The sequence below is a fragment of the Microtus oregoni genome, unplaced genomic scaffold (genome assembly GCF_018167655.1).
Source record: "Microtus oregoni isolate MIOR12 unplaced genomic scaffold, Mior012 000049F_ref0000343, whole genome shotgun sequence".
NCBI classification, from domain to species: domain Eukaryota; kingdom Metazoa; phylum Chordata; class Mammalia; order Rodentia; family Cricetidae; genus Microtus; species Microtus oregoni.
In genome coordinates, this window is record NW_024543223.1 from 16793800 (window position 1) to 16814564 (window position 20765).

Consider the following 20765-nt stretch of genomic DNA (forward strand, 5'->3'; position numbering starts at 1 on the left):
CCTGTAGTGCCAGCACTGGGAAGTAGAGGCACATAGACCCTGTTTGTTGTTCAAGGCCAAGCAGTCTAATCAAATAATAAAGCTGTAGATTCAGTGAGTGCCTGCCTCAAAAATAAAGTGAAAAATGATTGAGAAAACAAATAATATTTACTTCTGACCTCAATGCACACTTGTTCACTTGTTCATACACCACACACATGCACACACACTAGCAATGAAACACAAGTAGCATTGCTAATACTCCAAATTTTCTTATTTGATGAACTGATAAGAAGCATCCATAAAGTTAAATACCAATGTAGAAAATATTTTCAACAACAGCATAAAGATGTTTTTATGATAGTTAAAGGATGGCAATGAAAGAAAGAAAAGCCAAAAGATAAATTTTTGTGAAAGCAGTTAATAATTTGTAGCAAGCATAGTTGTTTATATAAAATGGATAAAAGTTGACAAATTAAATGTTCACGTTTTGGATAGCAAGATAAAGATGAAGCTTTTAGACTAGTGAATAATCATGTAAAATAAAACAAGAAATTGTAAATGATTTTTTTTCAATTTTATTATGCCAGTTGTCAAAGGCTATATATTGAGCAGGGAAATTTATGATAAGCATGGCTGAACTCTCACAATAAATAAATAAGTTGGTTTTTATTGGTTTGTATCTGTTAGGAAATGTATAATTTCTAACTTAATAACAGAGTTTTTTCAGTCTTCATGTCTGGCATAAAAGATTTTTTGCCTGGCAATGGTATTGCATGCCTTTAATCCCAGCACTCAGAAGGCAGAATCAGGTGGATCTCTTTGACTGTGAGGCCAGAAAGTAAGTTCCAGGACAGCCAGGGCTGTTACACAGAGCAACCTTCTCTCAACAAACAAACAAACAGAAAACAAACAAACAAAAAGATTTTCCATAGCTATGATCATGTTGTCATCCTGTATAATGTTTAAATGTCTAGTCTACAGTCAGAACATGAAAACCTATCAAAAACATGGATAGAATATAGTGAGGTTGTGGTGCTTGAAGACATGTCAACATTTTCTAACACAAATAATACTGGTTAGAAAAAAAATATTTCATACAGGCCTTTTAGATTGATTGTTTTATTTGTTTTGTTTGTTTTTGCCCTATTTTTTTTATCTGCTTGAAGATTAGAAATGGAAGATAAGGGGACAAAAGGAGGGAAGCAGATAAAAATGTATAGCACAATAAAAGCCAAAAAATAGTTTTAAAAAGTTGAAATATAGATCTACTGAGCACACTTGATATGTAGTTATAAAGGTAATTGAACACCACTAAGAACATTTGGTAGTATTCAGGATATGAAATATTATAAAAGTCCAAAGCAAAGCAAACAATAAAGAAAAGTAAATATGAGTTCTTTTATAGCTGGTGCAATAGGTACTGTTGTTTTTGTAGAGAATCCTTGATTAATTACCAGCAATCACACCGCAACTCACAACCACCTCCAACTCCAATACCAGGTATGGTATCCATCACCCTCGTCTTGCCTCCACAGTCACAATTATGCACTTGGTGCAAATATATACATATACGCAAAACACCAATACACATAAAACACTAAAATATGCTTAATGAAAGAACATTACTAAATGGTATGTGAGCCTTAAGAGGGTAAATGACCAACTGAGGGTCCTGGATAGACTGGGGGATGTTGGAGGAGGCTGCTAGATTGTTCCCAGCCACTTAGCCCTAAAATAATTGCACAGAAACAGTGTTAATTAAATTAATTAAATCACTGCTTGGCCCATTAGCACTAGCTTCTTATTGGCTAACTCTTGCATATTAATTTAACTCATTTCTATAAATCTGTATATCACCATGTGGCTGTGGCTTACAGGCTAAAGTTCCATCTGGCTCTGGCAGGGATACATGGCTTCTCTGTAACTCTGTCTTTCTTTCTGCTAGCATTCTGTTTAGTTTTCCTGTTTAGCTCTGTTCCCCTATAGCTCTTCTATAGTCCCAAAGCAGTTCCTTTATTAACCAATAATGTTCACAGCATACAGAGGGAAATCCCACATCATGGGGAAAAGTCTAAAGTAATATGATCTCAGATTAAACGTGAAGTTAATACCAAATATGTGTTTTTATTATATTTGATTTTTGACTGTTCTTTAGTATTAATAAGTTATCAAAAATTTGAGGAATACCATTGGTATTTTGATGAGGAATGAATTTCTCACTGCCCTAGAGTTGATGCGTCCTGAAAGAGTGAAGCTAATAATGATGCAGACTAAAGCCTCTTTTAATAGTCAACTTTATTCAAAGTCTTAGACAATATATACTCTGAGTGTTAAAGAGAAGTCACTTCAGTAAAATTCTCATAAGGTCAAGCTGTACACAAGCACAAAATAATCCACACATGGCAAAACATGTTTTTCTATAAAAGCATATAAAAATAGTTTAAACATTTAACTGAATTACACCAGTAAGCAATAATGGGTAATCTGAAGAAAATTTACTCCTATGTGCTACATCTTGGAGGAGCATAAAAATACATTCCAAAAACAGTTCTGTGTCTTGAAGAAACTGAGGTCACAACACTTTTGTTTTGATTTCTTAGGGTGTTGTAACAAGCCCTTGTAATACTACTCATAGGGCTCTATTCCTGGACCCTGCTCCAACATGCACAGAATTTGCATATCAAATTCAGTTTGCTGTGATGTTTAAACTTGTTTATTTTCATTTATGGGGAGGTCAAAAGACAACTTTTGACATTTCTCTTGTTCCACAGTATGTGGCAGGACCTGGACTCAAGTCGCCAGGCTTGCAAACTGTACTCAATTCACCAGGCTTGCAAAACAAGAGTATTTTTTTTTTTACCTAGAGGAGACATCTTACTACCTCATTATGATATTTTATATATGTATATTATGTAATTTCATGATTCATGTTCACTTTTCTGTATAACTGTTCCTTTCCACCTTCCTAAATAGCAACTATCATGTCACACACACACATACACACTTGCTATACACACACAGAATTAAAATCTGGATTCTGCATGTCTTTTTGAATCTGGCTTAGTTCACTTAACATGGTCTCCAGTTCTGTTTACTTTCCTACACATAGCAAAATTTCATTCTTTTTTAAGAGTGAATAAAACTTCATAGATATTTACTTTATTCAGCAATCTGTCATGGAACACCTAGGCATACTCCATATCTACTCTATTGTGGATAATGTAGTAATAAACATGGAAGTACAGAAATTTCTGTTTTTAATTTTTATTTATTTTATAACCAACCCCAGTTTACCTCCCTCATCTCCTCCTGTTTCCTCCTCTACAACCTTTCTACCCCTCGCCATTCACTCTTCTTCAAGAGTAAGTCCTCCCATGTGGAGTCAACAAAGCATGGCCTATCAAGGTGAGGCAGGATCAAGCTCCATTCTGAATCCAGATTCTTGTCTCACTGCTAGGAACCCCACAAAAAAGCCAAGCTACACAACTGTTACCCACAAACAAAGGGTCTATGTGGGTTCCAAGAAGGCTCTCTAGATTAAAGTCAGGGATGGTGATGCCTCTAGAAGTTCATTTATTGTACAGGATTGCTTTAGTTATCCTGGGATTTTTGTTTTTCCATATGAAGTTGGGCATTGTTCACTGGAGGTCTATGAAGAATTATGTTGGGATCTTAATGGAGATTGCATTAAATCTGTAGATTGCTTTTGGTAAGATTGCCATTTTAACTAAGTTACTCTTAACTATCTTACAGCATGGGAGATCTTTCCATTTTCTGATAACTTCTTCAATTTCTTTCTTCAAAGACTTAAAGTTCTTGCAATATAGGTCTTTTTTGTTTTGTTACTGTTACCCAAGATATTTTATATTATTTGTGGCTATTGTAAAGGATGATGTTATTCTGATTTCTTTTTCAACTCATTTATCATTTGTATATAGGAGGAGGGTTACTGATATTTTCTGAGCTAATCTTGTATTCCACCATAGTACTGAAGGTGTTTTCTAGAAAGTAGTCTGTTTTAGTACAAATTCCACATGCAGCTGAGAAGAATTTGTACACTGTATCTTTTGGGTACACATGTGTGTCCATGAGTGTGTGTTTTATTTTATTTGATCCAAAGAATAATGTGAATCTCTGTTCTAATTCAGTCTTGAAAAACTATCTAGAACTAAGAGGAGAGAATATAAATTACTCATTATTCTATCAGAACAGATATGATGTTTAATGTATATTAATGTTTGTTTTATGAAATTTGAAGCATCAAATTTGATGTGTATGTACCAAATTATCAATAAATTGCTACTTTAACAAATACTGGCATTCTTTATCTCTTGTGACTAATTATGCTTTGAAATTTATATATATATATATATATATATATATATATATATATATATATATATAGTTTCTGATTTCTTGACTGATTCTTTTCTTTTCTTTGACTTTTACTCATTGAGTAATTTCTCCCAGTTATGTATTGGGGGTGTTGTATTTTTGAGACAACAGATTATTGGGTCAAGTTTTTTTTTTGTCAAGACTGTCAGTCTCCATGTCTTGTGCTGACACCATTTAAAGTTATAACTGTGTAATGTTACTACTTTCTGCCATTTTCTTGGCCAAAACCCTTATTGGTTGCATGATTGTTGATTCTCTGCTTTTCACTTAGTATCAGGTTTTGCTAATTTCTAGGTCTCTCATTCAACTGTGTCCTCTCAACATTCGTTCTTTCTCATGATCTGGTGACTGAGATGGCCCTTCTTCTGTGTACAGTATTTCTCTCCTATCTGTACTGCTGACTTAGTGCTCATGAACTGTCTTAGTTTCTGTTGGTGTTTAAATAGGTTTATTACTACAACTTTACATTGATTTTGTTGTTGTTGTTTTATGGGTTTTTTTTTTCAGTTTCAAATTTTAAGAAAAACTGAAGTCAGTTTTAGATTTTAGCTAGTTTTGGTCCACACCAATTTTAAAATATAACTTTTCTGGATAAGGCAATCTTGGAAGTTATTAGATCATTCCACACTTGCATTGCTTTGCAGGCTGCAGAGGGAACTGGTAATGTTATGTAGGTGCTGCCTTAGTGAACTGAGAGCTGCTTTCCACTTATAGTGCTTCATCATCACCCTCATCATCATCATCATTGTCATTATTATTGATCATTTTTTGACTATGGACAAATGAGCATTTGGACTATGCTATTTAGTGGAGTGGTCTTGTGGAATTGGGACTCAGATTGCTTTTTTACATTGAAAATATAGTCTGTTATCATACAATATATCCTGACCACGGTTCCCCTTCCTCCACTTCTCTAAGCTATGCACTCCACTGCCTCCCCTCACTCCCAGGCCCACTCCCCTTCTGTTTCCTCTTCAGAAAAGAGCAAGTCCAAGAGAGAACAACCAAACAGGAAAAATAAGGCAAAATCTCTCCTGCTGCTACCAATGTTGGACAAGGCAACCCAATACAAGGAGAAAAGTCTTTAGAGTGGAAAAAAGAATCAGAGAAATTTCTGCTCCCACTTTTAGGGCTCCCACAAAAACACCAAGCTAACATCCATAACAGAGGACCTGGTGCAGATGCATCAAGACCCCATACTTGCCCTTTCAATCTCTGTGAGCCCATGTGTGTTCTGCTAAGTCCATTTGGTGAGCCGTGTTCTTCTGGTGTCCTCCATCGCTTCTGACTCCTACTATTCTTCCTCCCCCTCTTCTATAGAGTTCCCAGATCTCTGAGGGGAGGGACCTGATGGACACCTCCATTTGAGACTTTCTCTGAACAATATCTGGCTGTAGGTCTTTGCATCTGCTCCCATTTGCTACAGGAGGAAGCTTCTCTGATGACAAATGGACGGGGAACAATCCTAGGTCTGTGGCCTATCCTGTTATCAGTTCATGGCCATCCATACAGAGTAGAGCATGGGCTCTCTCCCAAGCAGTGAGCTTAAAGTCAAAGCAAACATTGGTTAGCCACTCCCACACTTTCAGTGCCACCATTGTCCCAGCACATCTTTTAAGCTAGACAAATTGATTGTAGGTGGAGGGTTTTGTGGCTGGGTTGGTTTTACAATTTCTCTTTCTGTAACCTGCAGAACTCTTCTGGCCAAAGAGACTAGAATATTGGGGTGAAGGCTCCATGCAAGCACCAGTTTGATTTCTGAAAATTCAGTAAACTGTGTTGATGTTATCTTCAGTAATGGCACACAGCTGTCTGTTTTCAGAGAGCAACCTTCTCACCTAGCAGTAGCTGAGTTGTTTGCAGCTCTCCACAGGAACTCTTGGCCCTACAACTCAAAGGAATGTAACTCAGTCCCACTACTGGAATACTTACCCAGCCACAAAGGATGGCTAGTTCAGACTCTGGATCTTCCCTAACTCTGAGTCCTCACTAGGGTTAGACTCGGATTCTAGGAGGTTTCCATTGCCTAGGTTTCTATGCACCCTCCCCAGTGAGTCAGAGAGAAGAAAGGTAGCCCTGCAGGAGACAGACGCTGGAACATTAGCTGGTAAACCACAGCCAGTGGGCGATACACAGATTAATAGAAATTGGTTAAATTAATATGTTAGAGTTATCCAATGAGAAGCTAGAGCTAATGGGCTAAGCAGTGACTTAAATAATATAGTTTCTGTGTGATTATTTCAGGGCTGAGAGGTTGGGAACCAACAAACGGCCTTCCTTACAACACCAGTGCTCCCTAATCTCACTTTCTCTTTTGAGATTCTTTTAAATACCTCTTATTATTTAATTTCTACTTCTAGTTTTAAACTTGGGATATTTCCTGCTATGATTTCATTGGCTAGATTGTCTAAGTCTTTAGTGCTTATCTCGTGTGTTTCTTTTATCCCGTAGAATCTTAGGAAGAGTCTTCTCTTTATATCTCAGTGATCTTGGACATTGTGGTTGTGTTTGATATGTTTCACCTCTCAATAAAACAAAAACCATTGTTTCAAACATACCATTCAATTTTACTGTCCTATTGTAATGTGAAAAATATAAGAATACAGCATATTCATTAAATAATTTATTAACTCCATGATTTTAAATATCTAGATATACTTACATATTCTCTTATCTAAGGTTAGTCTTTCATGCCTTTTGTTAAAATTTCTGAGTGGATAGTAGTAGGTTATATTTGTAGCTTATGATTATACAATATAAACTTATATAAGAAACAAATTATGAGTTTCTCTATCTTACTCCTGGAAAGCCCATGTTAACCACAGTTATGTTGAAAAGGAAGGGAAATGTTTGTAATTATGCAAGTTATATCCCATCTAAACTGTAGATCTAGAAATGTAGGAATCCATGTTCATACTCTGTTCACTGGACACAATTGTTAGAAATCAAAGAACATCTCTACAAATGTTATATAAACAGATACAATATAAATCCAAAGGATGAAGTCTAAGAGTATGAAAGACTTTAAATAAACCCTTCTGTTGTGTTATAGGAATGAAGCAAATATAGAAAGCCCCCAGAGGAAGATGTTTTCTTATTCTCCATTCACTGCATATGGGGAAATCAGGACAGAATCAAATTGCAAGAGGAAGAATGGATAGACTGGATTAGAAACTTTCCCTGACTGAGTTTGTGATGAAAACTCGGGTTGCATATAACCATTCCTTCCTGCCATGGTAGAAAGTTCTCTTTGTGCTTTCCTGATGAGATGTCGGAACCACTAGGAGTCAGATTCAAGTCTTCTATGCATTTTCTAATTGTCTTCTCTGCAGATGGAGTGTTTAAGAATGTAGTTATTCCATTTCTTGGATTCCTACTGCGTTTCTACTACAGTGTACTTGTGAGAGAAGAAAAAGTAACTAGACTTGTAAGTGCATCGCTTTCCTTAGCTAGGGAACTCGCATTGAAATCTTTTGTTGAAACGCATGTCTGCTACCCAAAGTGGACATTGCAGTTGACATCACATAGGAGAGACAGAGTGAGATAAGTATTTGATGGCATCAATAGTACAAAGTATTAAACCTTAATGCAGTTCACTGAATGTGTCTATCCTTTGGCCTTCTAGGCATATGATATGTCTATTCCTCTTTTCATGTGAATGATCTAGGGGCAAGCTCTGACCAAGGGGGTCACATGTAAAATGGGATGTTACTTTCAGGATGGTTCATATTGCATGATGAGCAGCAACCATTCCGTTAGCACAAATTCATAACAGTCACAAAATCATAGCCCACCTCCTACAGACTCTTTAGTGAGAAATGCTTCTGGTTGTGAGTTCTATTGAGACAGGACTTGCTAACTGAAATTGCAGCCCAGGCTTCCCTGTCTGCATCTGTGTCACTGAACCTACCCATCTGATCCATTCAGAAAAACACACTAGGTCTCCAAATAAAATGAATGTTAGAATTGCTTTATTGTAAAAGCAGCAAATCCACTTTGAAAGCACAAATATTATCTCGAATTTAGTTCTGAGCCGATTTTGTTGACTCCGTGGTGAAGTTCGGACCTGAAAAAGAAAAAATGGTATTGTTTGCCATGAGCAACAGAACCTGGCTCTTTTTTTTAATTTTATTTTTATTTATTTATTTGTTTGTTTGTTTGTTTATTAAAGATTTCTGCCTCCTCCCCGCCACCACCTTCCATTTCCCTCCCCCTCCCCCAATCAAGTCCCCCTCCCTCGTCAGCCCGAAGAGCAATCAGGGTTCCCTGCGCTGTGGGAAGTCCAAGGACTACACACCTCTATACAGATCTAGTAAGGTGAGCATCCAAACTGCCTAGGCTCCCACAAAGCCAGTACGTGTAGTAGGATCAAAAACCCATTGCCATTGAGCCTATAATTCGTGATCCTAGAGAAGCTAAATAAGAAGGTGAACCCAAAGAAAAACATATAGGCATCCTCCTGAATATTAACCTTCATCAGGCAATGTAAGGAGACAGAGACAGAGACCCACATTGGAGCACCGGACTTAAATCCCAAGGTCCAAATCAGGAGCAGAAGGAGAGAGAGCACGAGCAAGGAACTCAGGACCGCGAGGGGTGTACCCACACACTGAGACAATGGGGATGTTCTATTGGGGACTCACCAAGGCCAGCTGGACTGGGTCTGAAAAAGCATGGGATAAAACCGGACTCGCTGAACATAGCGGACCATGAGGACTACTGAGAACTCAAGAACAATGGCAGAACCTGGCTCTTAAAGCCACAGTTTTTCACTCTACTACCTACAGGATTCACAGTTCTGCAGGCGGGGATGCTTTAGAATAATGGAAGCTAATGTGGCTCTTTACACCCAATTTCTCCCCAGGATCCTTGGCAGTTTCTCTCAATCTTCTAGTTGCTTTCTCCAAACAGCTGGAACTTAATTCTGAAAATACGGAGAGACAACATTGTCCTACAGCTTTAATTGCCAATTAACCAGGTTTCAATTTATGAAGCCACCTCATCTGTAATTAGAGTTTTTAAAAAGATTTTAAACACTCCTAGGCTGCTATTCTATATTCCTTATCTGACTTTCTGGGGTTTATAGGTTGTGATTTATAGCTATAAATAAAAATGTTTTCATACAACTGCTAGAAATAAATACAAGGTGGAGCTATCTCATATTGGTGAAAACTCAAATATACTACATTAAGTTTATAAAGATATCTGGCATATAATTCCTTGAAATAATACCACTGTAAGTTAATGTACAAGTAATAAGCAAAAAGCATAAATGTAAATTTTGGTACTTTATGCTCAGTTTCATTTTCTATAATTTCATTCACCTTCAGTAAAACAGTGTGAATCTTTTAAAATAGAAAAACAAAGAAATAATTCGTAAGTTTTAAGTTATTCACAGTCTGAGTAGCATGGTGGAAACTGTTCCCAAGCTATTGTCTACTCCACAGAACTCAGTGATCCTCTTGTCCAGTGCATCTGCATTGGTTACACAAATCGTCTCTGAGTCACTTAGTCACTGTCCAGGGCATATCTCGGTGCCTGTGTCCATGTCTTTCCTTAACTTACTCAGCAGTGGCCTCAAAGCACAGGAATAATGATGCTGGCAAGTGAAATATTCACCAGAAAAAAACTATCTTTCAGGGGAAAACTGGAATTTCTTAATTTTAGAAGAAACATCATGAGTTGAGTTATCCCAAGCCATGTGATAAGAATGAAACTTCTGCCCATATTATTGGAAAACAGGAAAGTGCAATTTGTATTAGTTATGTTGTGATCCTTTCAAATACAACATTTTATGATACTATGAAATATAATTAACTAAGATGAAGAATAAAATTATATTCTTAGATCAGTACATTTCATGCTATATGAATTATATAGTAGTCCCTGTTACCAGTGAGACATCTGTGCAGAGACTCTTAGTTAATACTGGAAACCATGAAATGTACTGATCTAAAATGTAAAGCTATGTGCATATGCTGAGTACAAAATAATATTTGGAGGTATGTTTTTAAAAAAAATCTGAAACCATAATCAGTTTGATTGCACTGTATGGGGAAGCAAGCGGTATGAACTCACTTAACCAGTTCACAGCAAGGATTTCATACTTGTTCCCAGCTGTGTTTCCAGATTTAAGTCATATTGAACTGAAAGAAAATAACGAACAAGTAAAGTCTTATTGAACATGCTCTTTTTATTGTTTAACAGTGTATGGATTTCTGTATTTCCCCATGACCTACTACTTCACTCACTCCCCACGGACTCTGAGAGTTGTGGAAAAGATAGGCCATTTTTCTCCTTTCATTGATTATTTCAACTAACAGATGCTGTTACTAAGATAGTCAGGAGGTTTATATGACACACTTCTTACATTGGGAGTATATAGTTCATTGTCATTGCTTTGTAAACTCACCATTTAAATCAAACTCAGAACTGCCCAGCACTGTAACATTTACTGTGTGCAATTCTCCTTTATAACCATGTAATTGTGTGTCCCATCTCTAATCAACATATCTTTAGCAACAACCAATGTGTTCAGTCACTACGGTTTGGCCATTTGGTAAATCATTTAAATGCAGTAATAAAATGTATGCTTCCTATGATATTTACTTTTTTCTTTGCTACTCATTTGATATATTTGAAATTCATCAAGGTGATGATGTCAATCAATTTGTTTTTCTTTTTCACTGTTGATTATCATCCATAATGTTGATGTATCTCAGTAAAGAATTATGCTTGTTTGTAGTTTGACTATGATAAATAAAGTATATATGTACTTTTGGTGTGAACATAAATTCTCATTTTACAGAGATAAATATTCAAGAATGTGATTATTAAAATGTATGGACAGTATATACTTATTGATGCTGCTTTATTAAAACAATAAACTTTTTCACAGTAATTGTACCTTTTTAGTTTCTCAAACTAGGCATAGTTAATCCAGTTTCCACATAATCATCAAAACGTTTATTGTAACTATTCTTATTTTGGTTGTTATACTAACTAGTAATACATCAGAGTGGGTTTCCATGGTATCTCTGCATTTATGTTTGTTTGTAAGTGGTTCGAGTGATTCTATGAATTAAGAAACCTGCACAGTAATCCTGGCTTCGCTTATAACTGATTTTGAACTCTAACTCGGACCCACAACTTGTGAAAGAAATTCTCAGTGTTGTCCACCTAATAGTATTATTGCTGCATAAAATTTCCCCAAGGCCTCATTAACAGTTGCCTACCAGATAGGACACCAAAAACTGGTCAAAGAAATGATATCATCCAGATCCAGATTGCTGAGTCAAGGACTTTCTTCAGGTTGCTGGTAAGATCACAAGTGAGCCTTGGTGAAGGGCTGCATTACTGAAAAAGTCACCCCAGCATCAACAATGACTTATTCCTGCTGCTTTAGTGGCATGCCCTGTACAGCATACAGGCTGCTCCATCGAAGACTCTCCTCTCAAGCCGTAATTACGCTGCTTATATAATATAACCTTCACAAGAGGCCTTGTGGGTCTTCCCTTTGGCAGGTTTCCTGTGCCTCCTGAATTTTGTGAGTCTCCTTTCTTCTTAGAAAGAAGTTTCAATTTACATGAAACAGTTATATAACAAATAACAAAGATCATTTTATATCCTCATTGCAGAATCAACAAAGGGATGACACACATAAGAAAGTGTGTTTATTACTTTTGCAAGACAAAAACCACTGTTTTTATGCAGATAAAGCTGTTGCTTTTTAAATATTTAGGAACTGAGAATCACACTGCTTTTCTTTTTAATTATTAGCAGCAATGTTTTTACTAATCATTTACTTTTTTTCCTTTCTCTGAAGCAAATATTCCTACACCATTAAATATACATTACTTCTAACAGTTGTTACTATCAACATTCATAAAATGAAAGCATATAAAATCTTTAGCTTTTTAAATCACAATTGTGAAAATGAATCATAGATGTTACTAGCTTGAAAGACATTATGAACCATCTAGTTCTCATTCCAGACTGAAGCCAAAATTCAGCTAGCTACTTAAATGGCCTGATGGAGTTTGACTGCTCATTAAGAACAGGTGTGTTGGGTTCATGTATAAAATTATCCTCCCCACATCACTACACCACACAGTCTTACTTCTCTTTAGTACTATCCTTTTGGGGTACACATCTCTCTCAGGTCTCCTCTGTGTGACTCCAGTTCTTCTGTTTTCACTCATAAAGGCCAAAGTCCTTTCTGCTTTGTTTAAATCTGTCCTTGCAAGACTTTACCCTCTTCTTCTTTTCCTTCCTCTTTCATCCTCTCTTTCTCCCCACAAATTCTCTCTCCCTCTCCCACCCCTACACATGTGTGGGGTATGTGTGTGTAGCGAATCAGGCTTACTCCTCTTCTTCGTCTTACTACTCTTAGTCATTTATATGAAAAATTTTCCCACTTTCCGTAAACAGTTGTCTTTTCAGGGTCATCAGCTCCCTTCTCACACAGTCCATAAGCTGAAAACACACTGAGGGCACTATACAGATCTTCTTCTCCCTACACCCCATCATCTTCTCACGCAATCTTTTTCCTACATACTGCTTAGAAAGAAATAATTTTATTTTTCCTTATAATGATTTTAATAATTATACAATAACAAAGTGGATAATTTTGGTGCTTAATGTTTTATTGTTGAATTTTAAAATAACTACTCATGGGAAGTTGTAAAGAAATGTCCAGTGAAGTCTCCTGTAATTGTTACTCGGACTCTCCCAACGTTAGCATCTTGCATTACCATAGTCTCAAGACTAGGATATTGACTTTGGTACAATGCACAGGACTTATTCATATTCCACTACTTATGTACCCATTTGTGTGTGTGTGTGTGTGTGTATGATTTCATCTTACCAATCAAATAAAAAGAATCAAAATATTTAGTAGCATCTTCTCTACAAGCCTCTCCAATACTACAATACTATCTTCTTTTTGTTTGTTTCTGAGACAGATTCTCAGGCAACTCAAATACTTGACTCACACTGAATTTCCTATGTAGACCAAGATCTTTTGAATGCCCCCACTTTCCATTTTCTGAGATTCAAGATGTGAAGTTTATAATGCTTTCCTTTAAAGTAAAACAAAACTTTTCCCATGCTCTTTCCTAGTCTATTTCGAAGTCATTAATCTATTTCAGTCTCCATAAATTTGCTTGTATATTTTATAAAAGCATGTCTTCTTCATGGATCCATCCATTTGTCCTTTTCTTTTAACCACAAAGGCATGTCTATGTCTTGTTCATGTCTGTGTTGTGAAAATCCACTATACCTGATATTTGTAGAACCACTACTGGTTTCCTTGATGGTAACATCTAAATGAGACCACACAGAACCGCATAAAACACATCATTTCCATACTTTTTCTTTTTACTTATCTACAATGTTATATTTCATGTGACCTTGTTTTTCAGGCCGTTCTGCCTGTCTCGTCACTGGCACGACAAATTCCCTTTCAGATAATGGAATAAAAGATCCACTAGAGACTAGGTCTGCCATTAGATTGGTTTTCTTTTCTGTGGTTTTTTATTTTCTATTTTAGCTTTTTTGGCTTCCTGTAGATTATTTAAGCATCTTTTAGAGCTCCATTTTGAGTTACCTCTAGTGCTTTTGAGTGTATCTTTGTTTTTTTAAAACCATTTTGTGATTGTTTTAATTGTTAAGGCATACTATGAAGTCATAATTTGTTATAATCTGCTGGTGTTGACATTTTACCTCTATTTTTATCTTTTATTCCTATGCATTTATAATAGTTTTTATTTATAGCAGTTTTCCTCAATTTTTCCTCCACAGGCATTAATAAACTTATAAGACTTAATTTTGCTTCAGTTGTAAATGATAATTAGGAAAGCAGAAGAGAGTGAGGCCTGCTGTCTTGACCAACAGTTTTTCTCTTTCAGTGTTTTTTCTGCATTTGTGGAGTTCGAAGAGTCTTTCTTCCATTTCCTTTTTTTTTTTTTTGAAAGAAACCTTTGTCCATTGAGGGTGGGTCTGCTAGCTCCCTGCTTATTTCATCTACGAATCTTGATACTCTATTCCAACATCTGTTTGGCCATGGTTGGTACCCATCGGATGTCTTTTCTCATTGTGGTTTACTTGGGTCCGTCCTTTAATTAATATCTTTGGAACGTTAATGATTTTATTAGAAGATTCTAGTGATTATAGCTTTACTAAGTCCCAGCCTCCTCCTTCCTTCCTTCCTTCCTTCCTTCCTTCCTTCCCTCCCTCCCTCCCCCTCCCTCTTTCTTTCTTTCCTTCTTTCTTTGTAGCTTTCAGGCAGTGTGTTAGGTTTAGCATGAGTGTTTCAGGACTACTTCTTTAGCCTCTAGCTACAATTCAATTATTCTTACACTAGACTCTGATTTTTTTTCTATGTCTTTGGACTATGTTTTTATTAATAAGTTGAATTTCCCAACAGTTTTCACACTCCTTTTAAAATTTCCCTTCTCAACTCACATTGACTTCTTCCTCACTTATCTCTCAAAAATTGAAGAATTTCTTCTATGCTTGGTTTTATGTCAGTAAGGTGAGTATTTCCTGAGTCTTGACAGAAAAGAAGTAATACTATTAACAAAGGGGAAAGGTAGAAAAGGTTTGTGTTCACTGTAGTGAATTTTAGTAAGTCTATAATGAGGGTTATTATGAATTTTCTTGCAGTTACCATCTTTTTTATTGTTTTTTTTGTTTTTTGTTTTGTTTTTTGAAGATAAGGTTTCTTTGTAGCTTTGGAGCCTCTCCTGGAACTAGCTTTTGTAGGCCAGGCTGGCCTCTAACTCATAGAGATCCACTTGCCTCTGCCTCTCAAGTGCTGGGATTAAAGACGTGCGCCACCAGTCCCCAGCACAGGCACAATCTTCAATTAAAAGTAATAACCATAAATTCTGTAAAAAGAAGAGATTAGTATTTCACATACACATAACTATGTATGGAAACTTCTTTTGTAATCATAAAGTTCCAATAATGGCTCATGAGTTAGAGAGTTTCACTTCTCTGGTCAGTGCTTCTGGGGTTAGGATCCTACTCTGTCGTTCCCACATTAGTTGACTTACCCTCATTCTCCTTGTCTCTCACTTCCTTATCTCCATGGTCACACAGCTAATAGAAAGAGCAAAGGACATACTCTGGTAATACTTTCTACGTAAAAAATACTTAACGTTTCTTATTGTTAAACTCGGTTTTTCAGGAGGCCCATTAGGTTAAATAGATAAACAGAGGCTGTGCACAGGAAATGGATAATCCACACATCTTACACTAATGTATTTTGTATTGAAAATGAAATAAATTTAGTTATTTAAAAATGCTTTGGCAGAATTTCATTTCAGAACCAAAGAAATGGAGCACTGGTAGATAATACTGAGGAAGGTATTTAGTTCTTGCCATGGAGAGGTCACTTTGGGGGCTCAAAGCCCCTTTTCACAACAGTCTTTCCACATTAACATAAGAAAACATGACCCTATACATTTGGATTCAGGCAAGGAGCCATAAACCGTGTGGCCAACCAAACCACGCTTGCGCCTAATTTTGTTGGGCCCCTGATCTCAAAAGGAATTGTTAGCAACTGTTTTATTATCAGCTTGATGACAGGAAATGGCTACTTTGAACCCCATTTGCATATCTGTCGTCATTACAAAGAAAAATTACATAAATCTAATATGCATGCACTACATAACAAATGCTTATACTTTAATTTCATTAATAAGGCATTTGTGGACATGTGTTTTCTCGTTATATGACTATAAGGTATCCCTGATTTTGCCTGATGACATGAAACACTTAAAATATTAGTTGTCTCTTGACACAAAAAGCTTGCCAATTATTGCACTAAGTATTGAATGTGACCATTTAAAGAAAAATATCATTTTGGCCACCAAGCAGGCATTCACCTTGAACCATTATTTTTCCAACAGTGGTTATAAACTGGCTTTGTTAATTTGTGTGACTTGTATCAAAAACATATGATGTTATCTTTAGAGTTTAAAAACAATATTGATTTTGATCTTGTGTTTGACAAGAATGAATTTCTTTGTAATTGTAGCTTAGTATTATGACCCTACATGAGGAAGAACAGCATCTTTCAGACTAGCTTAAGACCACCACAGGTGGTGTAGTTCCAATCCCTTCCTTGCTAACACAGAAAGATTTATGTCTTCTCTGAATATGCAGGAGACATGATTAACCTAGCAGAGTCAAAAGAACAAGCAATTTAATGCTATTTCCAACATAGTATCTCATTTTCCTCAATAGCAAAAATCTTGAAAATTTACTTTACTTTTGTTGTATTTTCCCCCATGGGATTTTAAATGGCAATGCACTCATTAACCATGAATCTTTGAATATTAAGTCTCTCTCTCTCTCTCTTTCTCTCTCTCTCTCTCTCTCTCTCTCTCTGTCTCTCTTTATCTCTCTGTCTCTCTTTATCTCTCTGTCTCTCTTTCTCTTTAGCAGGCTTTCTCTGTATAACTGTGGCTGTCCTGAAATTCACTTTGTTGACTACCTGCTTCTGCTTCCCAATTCTGGGATTAGAGGCATGGTGAACTGCCTACCACACCTGACTCACTTGAAGTATCTTTCCTTTTATTATTTTCTCATTGCATTCTTTGTTATCAAACATGTTTTGTTCTTTCTCAAGTATTTCCATCATGTCTTTCTCTAGTCAATTTTCCATTATTATGTTGTTAAATTTAATACAATATAATTGTGTTGTGTGTGTATGATGTGTATTAGTGTTTGCTATAGCTTGAGAGTGGAGGACAGAGAATAACTTTGCGGTATTGACTGTCTCTTTCCAGAATATCAGAAAAAAAAATTAAACCCAAGGTTTCAGATTTGCTCAGTGGATGCATTTGCCCCTTGATCTTTCTCAAGTCCCATTATATATATATATCTCCAACATAAATGAACATATCACTAAAATGTATTCACATCTTAGAATTTGAGAGGCAGAGTATTAGGACAAATTTGAAGAATGGATTTTGACATCAAATTGGAATTCTGATTTCCTGCTGCTCTCTGTCTCTATAAATGTGGACAATTGAACGGATGCCTGAGTGTCAGTTTTCTCCACTGTTCAGGCAGAATTAAGAAAAATTTCTTTAACTCGTAGCATTATTGTGAGATTAGAGAGAGCTAGTATGTTATAGTGTGGCCAGCCCAGTGTTTGAACACAGGCATCTCTCAGGAGAGTCACCTTATTGTGGTAACTTGAAAGGCTTTCTGGTTCAACTGGTCTCATCTCAACATCACAAACAAATTAGCTGAAAACAGAAAATCCAAGTGGCATATCTGAGGTTCCTTAAGGGTCCCCACAGAGCAGGCACACTCAGGGTTAGCCCATCTCCTTTTAACTGCACAAGCAGCAGGCTATTTTATTATGGCAGTGGGAAATCAATTCCCCACTCAAAATATAGTGAAACATAAGCCTCATAAAACTAATCACTTCCATTTCTACTCATTGGTTCATGAATTCTAAGGCTGAGCAGAGCCTCATGATTCTAAGGTGACTTATTCTTTTGCTCCTCAGAAGATAACTTCTGCTCCAGCACTTCCCAGGCCTCAGTAAAAAAATACTGCAAGATTCTGGCTTGGTGGCACTTCCCTTTAATCCTAGCACTTGGAAGAAAGAGGTAGGTATATCCTGTGAGTTCAACACTTTCAAGGTTACAAAGTGACACCTTGTCTCAAAAAAAAAAAACAACCCCCTCCCAAAGGACAAGATTATAAAACTTGCTCATGGGATTAAGTACCTATTCTTCTAATACAAATATTTCACATGGTGATATTAATAGAATAACAGATTGGGACACAACCATTTATTTAATAGGTACTCAATTGTACGAAGCTCATGCTCTTTGGTAGGTATTAATTTAATCTTCACAAAAATCATGAATACTAGGGACCACTGTTCTCATTATAAGTAACAATAAACAAGATACATATGGTATATAAATATGGTATAGTTAATTAGTGGAGACATTAAAATTAAGGAAGATTGCTAACAAGATCTTTCCAGTTCTAAAAGACATGTCCCAAGGAAATGGATTGAAATTGGAGTCTGTGGTTTCTGTGGGGTTGGAGAGGAAAATATTTTGGTGCCCTCTAGAGGTGATCAGGGATGTACACCTGTCAAACCCTGGGAACCAGATAAATCGAAGGCCATTTAGCAGGAGCTATCTATCACTCTTGCCTCTTTCCATGCTTAGATTATTCAAACACCACAAAGCATAGCTCTAGAGGAAAGATTCTTGAATGTTAGCAAGCGCCAAATTCAGTTTTAGGACTTGTTATCGTACAGACTTCTGATCTACAGTCTTCAAATGTCTGACTCTGAGTCTTTGTACTGACCTTTTCAATTCACAAACACACCTACTCCTGGAGAGCCTAACATTGCTCATTAAAGGACCATGTTTTGAGAACCACTGATATCTAGAACCATTCCAAAGCTCTTGGTGTAAACAGGTTAGGTTTCAAGAACATTGTAACGCCTTGAACCAGACCTCTCTATCACATTCTCAGAGGACCATAGAGTTGACAGAGAGTGGGACACATCTGATTTATGATGGTTTTCTTTCTGAAAGAGTTAGACATTCCTTAAACTTCACAGTTTCAGAGGATATACACATTTGGGATAAAAAGAAAAGCAATTGAGTTTGGAGACAGAGAATTTAAGTCCTGGCCACTGCTCAACATTCAATGCACTCTGCCCTCATAGAAGAACAACATCATCACAGGGGAAGGGAGGAAGGCAGCAGTACACTCTGCCCTCATAGAAGAACAACATCATCACAGGGGAAGGGAGGAAGGCAGCAGTACACTCTGCCCTCATAGAAGAACAACATCATCACAGGGGAAGGGAGGAAGGCAGCAGTGCTCATAGACATACTCTATCATGCAGCTTGGCAGTGAGCAAGCATGAGACAAACTTTAGTCCAATCATAATCTATGTAATATTCGGGTTTTATATTCACATTTCCAATAAAAATACCATAAGAAAATTGGAAAATTAAGCACATTTTACAACAATGGAAAATAACAGCACGAAAACAGTTAAAAACCAAAGAATTTTTCTATGCAGTTTTACAAAGTTAATCAGCGCAATTAGTTAGTACTGATCACTTTGGTAAAAGGCAGCTAAAATCTAACCAATACTTACGTCCCTTATAAAACAACTTTCTTTCCTTACTTCCCTTTCCCATAAGCCACAATGTCACAAAGCTTTGATCTTACACTGCAGTTTTTAACTATATGGTTTTTTTTTTTTTTTGTTTAAAGTATCTAAATTATTGCTACCATCTTTCACCAATGGGATTTCCTCTTAAAATAATAGGAGACTTGCTTGCTAACTGGGTGGATTCCACTTCCTTAATCCAGGTCAGGATTTATGGAGACCTCGTGTGGTGACAAGAGGCACCACAGAGGGCTTTCTTGAGGCTGGCTGCAACAATCAAAGAGCAACTCAGAGCTCATTTTTTTATTGATTTTTATTGAGCTCTACATTTTCTCAGCTCCCCTCCCTGTCTCTCCTTTCCCCTTCAACCATCTACCAAGGTCCCCATGCTTTTAATTTACTCAGGAGATCTTGTCTTTTTCTACTTCCCATGTAGATTAGATCTATGTATGTCTCTTTTAGAGTCCTCATTGTTGTCTAGGTTCTCTGGAACTGTGATTTGGGGGATGGTTTTCTTGGGGGCAACAAAACCTAGGAAGAATGAAGCCTTGAAAATGAATGTTAGGGATGCATGTAAGGCTATTAGTGAGCATCCTGAAGTGGTATTGTTAAAAGAAGGTAGTAATGTTTTTAAAAATGAGAAACTTTGTCATTCGTGTTGGTTTTTTAGCTGAAAGCAGCTGATACACCAAACAATTCACTAGCCCCAAACATCGAGAATTGCTTATAACCCATTTTCTTGATAAAAACTCACTGACATTATCTTCTTATATAAATTTCATTTAATTGAAATGATTCCATAGGGACATTCCAGTGTGAATACTATTCAACCTACTCTAGGTTTTATGTAGAATGAAAAGCAATCCGGGGGTGGGGGCGAATCAAATGTGAATTCATATTATTACAATCTAATTCCAGTGATAATATTTTGAATGTGGATAACATTCTTAAAATTAAAATACACATAGAAAAAGTGAATCACGTATGGTGGCTAAATTCACACAAAATTTATCTTACTATCAATGAAGTGTCAAAGTTGTGACAGCACATGATTTAGTGTATCTGAAAACATGCCTCAACCACATTAATTTATTATTATAAAAAAGTTCACTGGTGATGGGATTCTTTCAGTGACAATTAGTTTTGCAACTGACATGTGGTCTATGTCTCGTCATAAGGAAATATGACTATGGCATCATTTTTCTCCTCAAGTAAG